The 12,617-nt window shown below is 32.8% G+C and overlaps 1 long non-coding RNA gene across 1 annotated transcript; it reads right to left on the reverse strand.

The window, feature by feature from the left end:
- Positions 1–11,801: 11,801 nt before the first annotated feature.
- Positions 11,802–12,358, reverse strand: LOC142227607 (uncharacterized). Its single transcript, XR_012719924.1, has 2 exons — positions 12,058–12,358; positions 11,802–11,995 (listed from the first exon to the last, which is right to left on the reverse strand). It is a non-coding gene; the product is annotated as an uncharacterized LOC142227607 (long non-coding RNA).
- Between the last annotated feature and the right edge of the window lie 259 nt (positions 12,359–12,617).

Below are 12,617 nucleotides of genomic sequence, written 5' to 3' on the forward strand. Positions count from 1 at the left end.
CGAAGGAGTACTACCAAAATGGTATCAAAAAATTGGAAGGTCGTTATAATCGTTGTATCGCTCTTGAAGGAACTATGTTGAATAATAAAAACGAATTTTGACAAAAAAAAATGTGTTTTTCTTTGTTAGGCCGGGGACTTGTCAGCCAACCTGTTACTCAAAAAGTGCGTGTGAGTTTGCTGCTCTCATATCTATGTATAGATTTTATTATAGGCCAAAAGGCCTTTGAACCCGTGAGGTCATTTAGGTCCACTGTGCTTCTCCGTCAAAAGTTGTGAGTTGTAATCATTCAAATTCCAAGCATTGATAACAAAAATTTTTCTTATTCTAATCTCGGAATATATATTAAGGAAAATATAATATATTTTATGTTGAGCATTAAATTTACGTGTTTATACATTGTATCAATTTAACGATTCCGATAATTAAATTTGAGAGGTTGAATTTAGGGACTTATTACGTGTTGGTGGTATATCATGAAAGACAATGGCACACATGGCTCATATGCAAGCAACCCTCTCGATATTCTAGCCGGGAGTCATTACTCTCGTTATAATGAAAACATATGAATATAAATTGTATAAATTTCGATTAATGCTGACAATAAATTTTCCCAAAGGTAACACGCGCACCATAACCATTGCCCCAATACCACCTCTGTAGAATATTAGTCTCATTCAGGACTTAGAAATCTATGGAACAGAGTTCGAGTGAACAATGAATGAATGAATGAATGAATGAGGCAATGAGAGTATGTACTGGTACAAAAAAAACTCTACTACCAATGCCAATGATATGGGAAGGACGAAACAAATCTAAAATATACTGAAAACCAATAAATTCAATTACACCTGAGAATGCATAAAAAGGCACTTAAAATTAAATGAACCATAAAAAGTGCACCTACCCGTATATCCGTAAATACTTTCGGTAACGGCAACGGACGTACGTGAGCTCCTGTTCATGCAAACTGTTTTCCCGCCCACCAATATTCACCACTTCAAGAGGGGATGTGACAAATGGACACATCGTACATTCTAAAATAGCCTCATATATGTTTGCAGGTACTATTGGTACTTACCTGCTAGAATTTAATAACTCCAATAAAATTGTTAAATTGAAGTAAGCTTTGAATAAGATGAATATGATTTTATAGCTAAATTGGATTAAAATGAATGCAATGTACTCAATTAGGGAAATAATCAGTGTGTAATATGAATTTTATAGATAGTGCAGCTGTAAACTTTTTGCACAATATTCATATACATATAATACTACACTAGGCACGATTTCGAATTTTACGAGGGCTGACTTTTATATGCCGGGATTGGGCAACCCCACACCCTCAAAAAAAATCGCTTCTGTAATATATACCCCAAACACACTTTGCTTCAAGCATATATATTATCAGGATTTGTCCAAACAAAATATTGTTTATATTGCTGTAACATATTATGTTTCACCTTAGGCATACACTGCATAGTGGTCGGTGCTATATGGAGTTAGCGACCAAAAATACTTCCAGTATAGGTATCATCGTGAAACTTCGGTCACGGCTTTATAATTATGTCAGGACTATTTAATGATAAAATGGGATTGATTGATGACGTTTTGGTATAGCCCCCCATATAGACCGATCTCCTGATTTTACTTCTTGGGCTTCTAGAAACTGTATTTTCTATCCAATTTGGCTGAAAATTGAAATCTAAAGGTATATTAGGGCCAAAAGTAGGTGTGCCAAAAATGGTGTGTATCGGTCCATGTTTTGGTATCTCCCAATTTTACTTCTTCAGCTTCTAGGAACCATAGTTTCTATCCGATTTCCCTGAAATTGGAAATCTAGAGGTATTTTATGACCGCAAATAGGAGTGCCAAAAATGGTGTCCATCGGTCCATGTATTTATATAGCACCCATATAGACCGATATCCCGATTTTACTTCTTGGGCTTCTAGAAACCGTATTTTCTATCCGATTTGCCTTAAACTTCAAATACAGAGGTATTTTAGAACCACAAATAGGTGTGAAGAAAATGATGGTTATAGGTTCATGTGTTGGTATAGCCCCTATATATACTGATCTTCCGATTTTATTTTTTGGGCTTCTAGAAAACGTACTTTCTATCCGATTTGCCTAAATTTAAAATCTAGAATTATTTTAAGATCACAAATAGATGTAACGGAAATGAGGTGAATCAGCCCATGTGCTGAATAGCCCACGTACTGACCGATCAACCGATTTTACTCCAAGGGCAGTAGTTTTTATCCGATTTTCATCAAGTTGTAAAACAAGATTGTTTTGAAAATTCGACCTATTTTCATCGATATATTTTGAACCACTTAAGCTATCACAGATTTTATTATACACGTTTGTTTGACATCTCAATACCTTTCATTAAAGTACAAACAACGATATACTCGAACATTTCTAGCTCGAGGTATAATTTGTTTTTTTAGCGAAAAAAGTCAGAAAAACTAAAAATAACGGGATATCTCAAAAACGGTTTTTTAACCTTCATTTTCGAATTCATCAGATCAAAATACATAAGAAAAGTCATCAAATGTACATTTTCAGTGTAAACTAGTGGTAACAAACACCACACAAAAATTCATATTTGGATATAAAGAAACAAGACCACTTCGGTTTTAGGGAGATAGCACAAAGGGGGGCAAAAGAAAGCAGCTGATTTTTATCAATTTGGAATCTTGAAATATTAACTAATAAATCACAAAAAATCATATTGGAGACTTCAGTGGGGAACACAACTAAAACTCTACATAAAATTTACATATAAGAACGAACGAACACGAAACAATTAGACTGAAAAAAATTGATTTTATAACAAATTTAAAACAACTTTTATAATTTTTTTTTTATTTTAAAATATAGTTAATATCATTTAGTTCAATATTCATTTCGATTTATTTCGACATGATTTTTTTTCTTTTGTTTTATTTATTTAAAAGTGCGCTTAATTTTACACTTTTTCACACTTCAAAAACCAACTGCTACTTGCTCTCTCTTTGGAAGCCGTTCTTAAAGAGTACAGATGGAATAAAACAAAAAAAAAATACACATTGTAAAACCTTGTTTGCATAAGAAACAGTAATGCCACACTTTTTGACAAATTTCTAACTTTATTTTTTTATTTTTGGCCAAAGGGATCGACCACTGTACACTGGTAGACAAAAATTTTAATGAAATTTTCTTCGTGTGTATATATTTTTAAGGCGCCAAAAGGTTACTTCCATTCTTTTACGTGCAACATACTCTCTAGGTCTCTCTTTCTAAACACATATATATTTGCAGGATATTTCTAAATTAATATATGTTTGCAGCCAAACATGTATATCACATGTCCCAAACATAATACGTTCTAAAATATTAACATATATGTCGCAAACATGTTATGCTACTTTATAAACATTATATGCTTGCACTTAAAAATATTGTGTTAAAATATTTGAGTTCCAAACATATAATTTTTACACCCAAACATATGAAAAACAGTCTTTTTCAGCCGTGCAGGTCTTGCAATCTGTAAACACTGAAAAAAGAGCATGCCCGGTTCCAAAGATTTTATATTTAAAGATTTTGGTATTGATTCCAAGCCAAAGAAACGCAGAATTGAAGTAAGGATACATATAAGACACAAATCTCTTTTAAATTTGAGATTTAGGTACTTGATTCCAGGAAACAAATTCGATTGTTTTCGTTATTTTAGCTTTTTTCTTCATGAGATATCAAGTCATTTTAAATTAGGTAAACGACAATTTAAATTTCCAAATGAGACTAGAATTCATGTAGAAATTATGCTATGTTTCAAGTAAAAGGCGTCTTTAAAATAATGTATTGAAAAACATCTCCTATTTTTTAACGCTTTTTTGCTTTGTAGCCAAGAAACAAAAAGACGATTTCATTAATTTTGAAAAAATGTTCAAGTTGGCCTTATTAAAAAAAGTCTTTCATGCAAAGATATTCCGTTTTAAGTTAAATCACTTAACTAAAAAGACAAAAAGAAAGAACCGATTTCAACCAAAATTGGCACGTGTCTTGAAAACGTTAAAATTGCTCCTATCAGAGTGAAACTTTGGCCTTTGTGGTTATATGCGTGTAAATCGGGCGAAAGATATATATGGAAGCAATATCTAAATCTATACGGATTTCAACCAAAATTGGCACACTTTACGACACTGTCATTTGCACGCTTTGTACATAATTTAAAGCCGGTTCAGATTTAGATATAGCTCCCGATATAGCTATATCTAAATCTGAACCGGTTTCTTCTATTCTGACCCAAAATATATAATTGTGCTAAATTTGTAGTTGATTGGACCAAACTGCGACCTAGACTTTGATTACAAAAATGTGTTCACAGACAGATGGACGGACATGGCTAGATTGACTCAGGTGCCGGCCCTGACACCATATGTCTATCTCGTCTCCATCTGGTTGTTGCAAACATATGCACTATGTTATCTTATAATACCATGTTCCACAGTGGGTAAATATAGGAAATATTTAGATCTAAAGCAATTTGATTACCCACAAAGAAAATTTCATTAAAATTGAGCAAAGGAAAACTTTTCATTGATAGAACGAAACATTTTCATTAATACAATGAAAATAATCGTTAATAGTACGAAACGTTAAGTCGTTTAACAGAAAATTCGTTATACTAATGAACAATTTCGGTGTATTAACGAATTTGTTTCATAGGTTCACTTTTAATGACATATTTCGTTAATGTAACGAAACTTTTTCTACTAGTGTAGATATGTATTAGAGGTATAAGAAAGTTTGAGTCATTTGTACAAGTTTTTGACGTAGCTTTGGTGATTTTGCAAGAAAAATTTGGGTATTTTGACCCTTTTTGCCCAAATCGGAAAAATATTTACATGGAGCCATATCTAAATCTGAACTGATTTCAACCAAATTCGGCATGTAAAGTAAGAATGTTAATTATTCTCCTCGTGCAAAGTTGCACGTAAATCCGTGTACAAATTTGGTCTTTGTGGTCATATGCAACTACCAGTTATATTCTTTTTGCAAAATTTAAAACAAATCAGGGAAAACTGTGGATTCTGGATCCATATATATAGAGCGAAACTTATACATGGGAGCCTTTGTGGTTATATGCGTGTAAATCGGGCGAAAGATATATATGGAAGCAATATCTAAATCTATACAGATTTCAACCAAAATTGGCACACTTTACGACACTGTCATTTGCACGTTTTGTACATAATTTAAAGCAGTACATATCGGGGGCTATATCTAAATCTGAACCGGTTTCTTCTATTCTGACCCAAAATATATAATTGTGCTAAATTTGTAGTTGATTGGACCAAACTGCGAGCTAGACTTTGATTACAAAAATGTGTTCACAGACAGGTGGACGGACATGGCTAGATTGACTCAGGTGCCGGCCCTGACACCATATGTATATCTCGTCTCCTTCTGGTTGTTGCAAACATATGCACTACGTTATCTTATAATACCATGTTCCACAGTGGGTAAATATAGGAAATATTTAGATCTAAAGCAATTTGATTACCCACAAAGAAAATTTCATTAAAATTGAGCAAAGGAAAACTTTTCATTGATAGAACGAAACATTTTCATTAATACAATGAAAATAATCGTTAATAGTACGAAACGTTAAGTCGTTTAACAGAAAATTCGTTATACTAATGAACAATTTCGGTGTATTAACGAATTTGTTTCATAGGTTCACTTTTAATGACATATTTCGTTAATGTAACGAAACTTTTTCTACTAGTGTAGATATGTATTAGAGGTATAAGAAAGTTTGAGTCATTTGTACAAGTTTTTGACGTAGCTTTGGTGATTTTGCAAGAAAAATTTGGGTATTTTGACCCTTTTTGCCCAAATCGGAAAAATATTTACATGGAGCCATATCTAAATCTGAACTGATTTCAACCAAATTCGGCATGTAAAGTAAGAATGTTATTTATTCTCCTCGTGCAAAGTTACACGTAAATCCGTGTACAAATTTGGTCTTTGTGGTCATATGCAACTACCAGTTATATTCTTTTTGCAAAATTTAAAACAAATCAGGGAAAACTCAGGATTCTGGATCCATATATATAGAGCGAAACTTATACATGGGAGCTATATGTAAATCTGAACCGATTTCTTCGAAAACCAAAAAACATACTTGTGCCAAATTATATGAGTCGTTTGGACTAAAACTGCGGCCTAGACTTTGATTACACAAATTTGTTCACATACAGACGGGCATACCTATATTGACTCAGGAGCCGTCCCTGAGCATTGTTATCAAAACCACCATGTCTCTAGTTCGTCTCTTTCTGGGTTTTGCAAGCATATGTACTAACTTATAATACCCTGTTCCACAGTGTGATGCAGGATATAAAGTCTTTTCCACCAGTGCAGCTCCCATATAAATCTACTGATTTTCATTCAGTGATGTTCATGTACAGTATTCTATAGTATACCATTCCTCTCAATTTTACCTCTTTCTTACTAGTTTAATAATATAAAATTATTTGATCTTAGTGCCATTAACAATTTCCTTTTTTCTGGAATAAAACATTCGCCATTATTTTTAATATTCTATAATTCTCAGCTACTTTCGTCCACTTGCCACACAATTTCACTATGCTAGTTTTTCTCGAAGAATTTTAAAACCTAATTAACAATAGAACAAACGCACACACCTAATTTACTATTCTCAAATCGTTGTAAGGAACCAAAATCAAATTTACAACACCTGTGTGAACGACGAAAGAAAGTGTGAACATAAATAATATAACCCTTGTGAACATTTGACTACATTGAAGCAGCGTTTGTTTTTTTCATCTCTTGTGACCGAAGGACCAGCAGCCACTAAGGACACGCACCACTGGGCAACACACATGGGGACGCTGGTTGGCTTGCTGCAAAATATCATTAAATTATGCAGCCATTAACAGTTGAATGCAAAGCTTGGCCCGATTTCTGTCTATTTGATTCACATTCCCTGTACGTTGTTGTTTTCTTCATTTTCCTAGGTGTGTGCTGGTTGGTCCTGGCTATATCATAAGGACACTTCTACTTATATCCATGAAGTAAAAATGTTAGCAAAACGACAAAAAGTGAAGAGAACAGATGAAAAACATTTTAGAGTTGTTGAAATGCTTTTAAACTAATGCCACAAACGCAGATGGCCCGAAACGTTTGCGATGTATGTTCATGTCCTTTTTTGTGCCTCCAATTTTTCTAATTTATGCTAAATTCTTGGGGTTTTTGGTCCATGTTTTAAACATACGGGTTTTTTTTCGCCCAAAAGGAAAATGCAAAAAAATAAAAACACATCCAAAAGAATCAAACGGAGGCAATCCAGTTAGGTGAAATGAAAGAAAAACTAAATGAAAATGCGAAGCTTTTATGCAATTTAAAGTGAAATAAAAGGATTTCTCTTTTTCAAATGTAAAGGACATGGAAACAAAATTAAATTACACCTTAAGCATTGTTTTTTTTTTCAACAGTGTCGTCATCACCATCATCGCTATACTTGAATTTGAGCGTGGCTGCCTTAACATTCCGAGAGGACAATTGGGTTATATGAGGGTTATATGAGGTTCAGAAAAACGAAGAGAAAACAAGTATATACGGCCGTAAGTTCGGCCAGGCCGAAGCTTATGTACCCTCCATCATGGATTGCGTAGAAACTTCTTCTAAACTCTGCCACCCACAATCGAATTACTTAAGTTGCGGTAACGCTTGCCGATGGCAAGGTATCTTATAACCTCCTAACATCATCTTCTAAATTGTATGTAAGTCCATACGTGGTATATATTAAATCAAAAAAGATCGATCCAATACGTATATAATTCAGTTTGACAAAGTAGACATAAAATTTTGACAAAATTTTCTACAGAAATAAAATTTTAACAAAATTTTCTATAGAAATAAAATTTTCACAAAATTTTCTATAGAAATAAAAATTTTCACAAAATTTTCTATAGAAAGAAAATTTTGACAAAAATGTCTACAGAAATAAAATTTTAACAAAATTTTCTATAGAAATAAACTTTTGACAAAATTTTCTATAGAAATCAAATCTTGGTAGATTATTTTTGGCTCGAGTGGCAACCATGATTATGAACCGATGTGGACCAATTTTTGTGTGATTGGACCAATTTTGGTATGGTTGTTAGCAACCATATACTAACACCACATTCCTAATTTGAACCGGATCGGATGAATTTTGCTCCTCCAAGAGGCTCCGGAGGTCAAATCTGGAGAACGTTTTATATGGGGGCTATATATAATTATGGACCGATATGGACCAATTTTTGCACGGTTGCTAGAGACCATATACCAATACCATGTACCAAATTTCAGCCGGATCGGATGAAATTTGCTTCTCTTAGAAGCTCCGCAACCCAAATCTGGGGATCGGTTTATATGTGCGCTATATATAATTATGGACCGATGTGGACCAATTTTTGCACGGTTGCTAGAGACTATATACCAATACCATGTACCAAATGTCAGCTGGATCGGATGCAATTTACTTCTCTTTGAGGCTTCGCAAGCCAAATCTGGAGATCGGTTTATATGGGGGCTATATATAATTATGGACCGATGTGGACCAATTTTTGCATGATTGTTAGAGACCATATACCAACACCATGTACCAAATTTCAGCCGGATCGGATGAAATATGCTTCTCTTAGAGGCTCCACAAGCCAAATCTGGGGATCGGTTTATATGGGGGCTATATATAATTATGGACCGATATGGACCAATTTTTGCATGGTTGTTAGAGACCATACACCAACACCATGTACCAAATTTCAGCCGGATCGGATGAAATATGCTTCTCTTAAAGGCTCCACAAACCAAATCTGGGGATCGGTTTATATGGGGGCTATATATAATTATGGACCGATGTGGACCAATTTTTGCATGGTTGTTAGAGACCATATACCAACATCATGTACCAAATTTCAGCCGGATCGGATGAAATTTGCTTCTCTTTGAGGCTCCGCAAGCCAAATCTGGGGATCGGTTTATATGGGGGCTATATATTATGGACCGATGTCGACCAATTTTTGCATGATTGTTAGAGACCATATACTAACACCATGTACCAAATTTCAGCCGGATCGGATTAAATATGCTTATCTTAGAGGCTCCACAAGCCAAATCTGGGGATCGGTTTATATGGGGGCTATATATAATTATGAACCGATATGGACCAATTTTTGCATGGTTGTTAGAGACCATATATCAACACCATGTACCAAATTTCAGCCGGATCGGATGAAATATGCTTCTGTTAGAGGCTCCACAACCCAAATCTGAGGGTCCCTTTATATGGGGGCTATACGTAAAAGTGGACCGATATGGCCCATTTTCAATACCATCCGACCTACATCGATAACAACTACTTGTGCCAAGTTTCAAGTCGATAGCTTGTTTCGTTCGGAAGTTAGCGTGATTTCAACAGACGGACGGACGGACGGACGGACGGACGGACGGACATGCTTAGATCGACTCAGAATTTCACCACGACCCAGAATATATATACTTTATGGGGTCTTAGAGCAATGTTTCGATGTGTTACAAACGGAATGACAAAGTTAATATACCCCCATCCTATGATGGAGGGTATAAAAAGTTCTGTAGTGATACACTTTAAACATTAAATTTATTACAAATATATATATACTGAAAAAGAGGGAAACGGAATTTTGGACAAACTAAGTTTTTTTGATGCTAAAAAATTTTTCTTTGAAGTAAATAAAAAATAAAATTTGCTCTTTAAGAAAATACTTTATAACAAGAGAGATTTTCGTTTGTTTAAATTTCGTCCCTGAGGAAATTATTTTTTATTTGCATGTAATAATACTATATGTATATCAATTTAAAAAGCAGGCTTACTCTTAAAATGCTTTCAGCTGCAAAGTTCAAATACTATTGTTTTTAATTGTGTCAAATATTAAAAATGCCCTTTCAACAGATGATTTTGAAAAAGATAACGAAAATAATGCTATTGCATACTTGCTTGTATTTAGGATCTTCTTGTTGACTTCCCGCTTCTTTTATATCATAATTTATGCCAAAATTGTTTCGAATTTGCTTGAGAATTGCTCCACTTTATTAGGTCCAAGATATTTTTTACCCCCAAAAATCCCCCCAAATAAATGTTACCCCTAAAAATCCCCTAAACGCGAAAAAATCCCCTAAATTTGGGGGGAAAACCCCTAACCAGGCAGCACTGTCTCTGGGTGACACACTCATTTAAAAAAAAGTGGCAACACTTTTTTGAAGTTTGAACAAAGATAATTGAGAAGAAGATGCAGTCTTGTCATAGCAAAACTGAAGCACCAGAGGACTCTGCCAACAAAATATCATAAAGTGTGCGTCGACGTGTCTCTCAAATGTACTGCCGTTTGCGTCGGAAAATATAAAAACATTTGTGTTTTTCATAAATTTCTGAATAAAAACCCACAAAAGCAATATTTTAAAGCAAATATTCATTATGGTTTTATGCACCCAGAAAAAAGTGACCCCTTCTTTAAGTTAAAATGAACTCATTGTGAAGAAAGTTGAACTTCGTATAGCGCCAAAGACATTTTTATTTGTTTGAACGATGTGATTTTCGTAGAAATTAGGAATAATGCATTCCATATATTAGTTAACATTTTCCTATATTTATATACCACTATACTACAGAATGAAAAAATTTAACTAATTTGAATTCATATATGGAATGATTTTATTGAAATTTTTTCATTCATTTCAACAAATCTTACACATTTGTGGTAAAACTTTTACTTCATAATTAGAACTGCTTACCTTCGTTTTTAAATACAATTTTATTTATTTCTATAAGCAATTTTATCTTCAATAAAAGACATGTTTTATTAATATATTGAATATATTTATTAAGAATCAACAGCATCGAATCTCTTTGAAATATTAGTTTATTATTCCACTATTTCCAATTTCCGTGTGATATGATCAACTGTAAAACGCACTTTTTCTTCTTCTTGTACTTTTCACTTTTAATAAGTTGCTGCCTAACACGGACGCAGGCATATTTAGTTGGCAATTAACTTTCATAAAAAGCAGACGTAAATTCCTTCTACAATTTTTTGATTATTTCTTAAAAATACTTTAATGTAAATATAAATTGTTTGTGTTACTCGTACATTGTGTACTAATAATTATTATTTAGGAAGATCCCCGTCGAAAATTAACGATGTTAGTCGAAATATTGAATAATAAATTTAACAAGTAATCAAAAATCGTAAAAAGGATTTTTTTATTAAAAGGACCTCAAGCCGAAATAATAATAAAATTATTTTTTTTCGTCGTCGAAAAAAGGATACCACTTGGGAAAAGAAAACAAAAAATAAACTTTATTTATTTGTTTATTAACTAATTCCTTGTCTACACCCAGAAAAAAGTGACCCCTTCTTTAAGTTAAAATGAACTCATTGTGAAGAAAGTTGAACTTCGTATAGCGCCAAAGACATTTTTATTTGTTTGAACGATGTGATTTTCGTTGAAATTAGGTAGAATGCATTCCATATATTAGTTAATATTTTCCTATATTTATGTACCACTATACTACAGAATGAAAAAATTTAACTGATTTGAATTCATATATGGAATGATTTTATTGATATTTTTCATTCATTTGGACAAATCTTACATATTTGTGGTAAAACTTTTACTTCATAATTAGAACTGCTTACCTTCGTTTTTAAATACAATTTTAATTTTTAAATAAGCAATTTTATCTTCAATAAAAGACATATTTTATTAATTATTGAATATATTTATTAAGAATCAACAGCATCGACTGTCCTTGAAATATTAGTTTATTATTCCACTATTTCCAATTTCCATGTGATATTATCAACTTAAAACGCACGTTTTCTTCTTCTTGTACTTTTCACTTTTAATAAGTTGCTGCCTCATGATTTTGTCCTCCTTTTACAATTTCAATACCTAAAAATATAAAAAATCATAAACCATTTTTGTTACAAAATGTTAGCGTCACTGAATATTACCTAATAATTGAAGATTCCAAAATGACAAATGAAAGGGTTGTTATTTTGTTGGTATTTTCTTTCTTTATACAGCATCACGAACATTCATAGATTTATTTTCAAAAAACGAACATTTTTCTCACTAATTTAAATTAACAAATATTTTATATATTTTATTTGTTATTTATTATATTATTTTACCATATTATTTTTTAACAATCTCTCCGTATACCACAACAACGCGATTTCAACTAAAAAAACATTCCACGCGCAAACATATCGATTACACCCACGCGCAAACACATCGATTACGATGACAGGTATCGATTACAGGTAGATAATAGAAATATAGGAAAATTTCCTATATTCTAACTAGTGTGTTTTCTTAAGTTTTGAAAGGATTCCATACTTCTTAGTACGTATGAACTAAAATTTTTTTCTATGCCAAGTGTTGTGCGTATGTATGAAAAACTTTCTATTATAAAGGAAGTCGCAATTATCATTTTATAAGAAATTTTACTAATTTTGAGGAAACTTAGTTTTAGTTTGTATTTTGTTTATTTTTACGAATGCTTTGTTAT

This window comes from Haematobia irritans, chromosome 2, assembly GCF_050003625.1.
Source record: "Haematobia irritans isolate KBUSLIRL chromosome 2, ASM5000362v1, whole genome shotgun sequence".
Taxonomy (NCBI): domain Eukaryota; kingdom Metazoa; phylum Arthropoda; class Insecta; order Diptera; family Muscidae; genus Haematobia; species Haematobia irritans.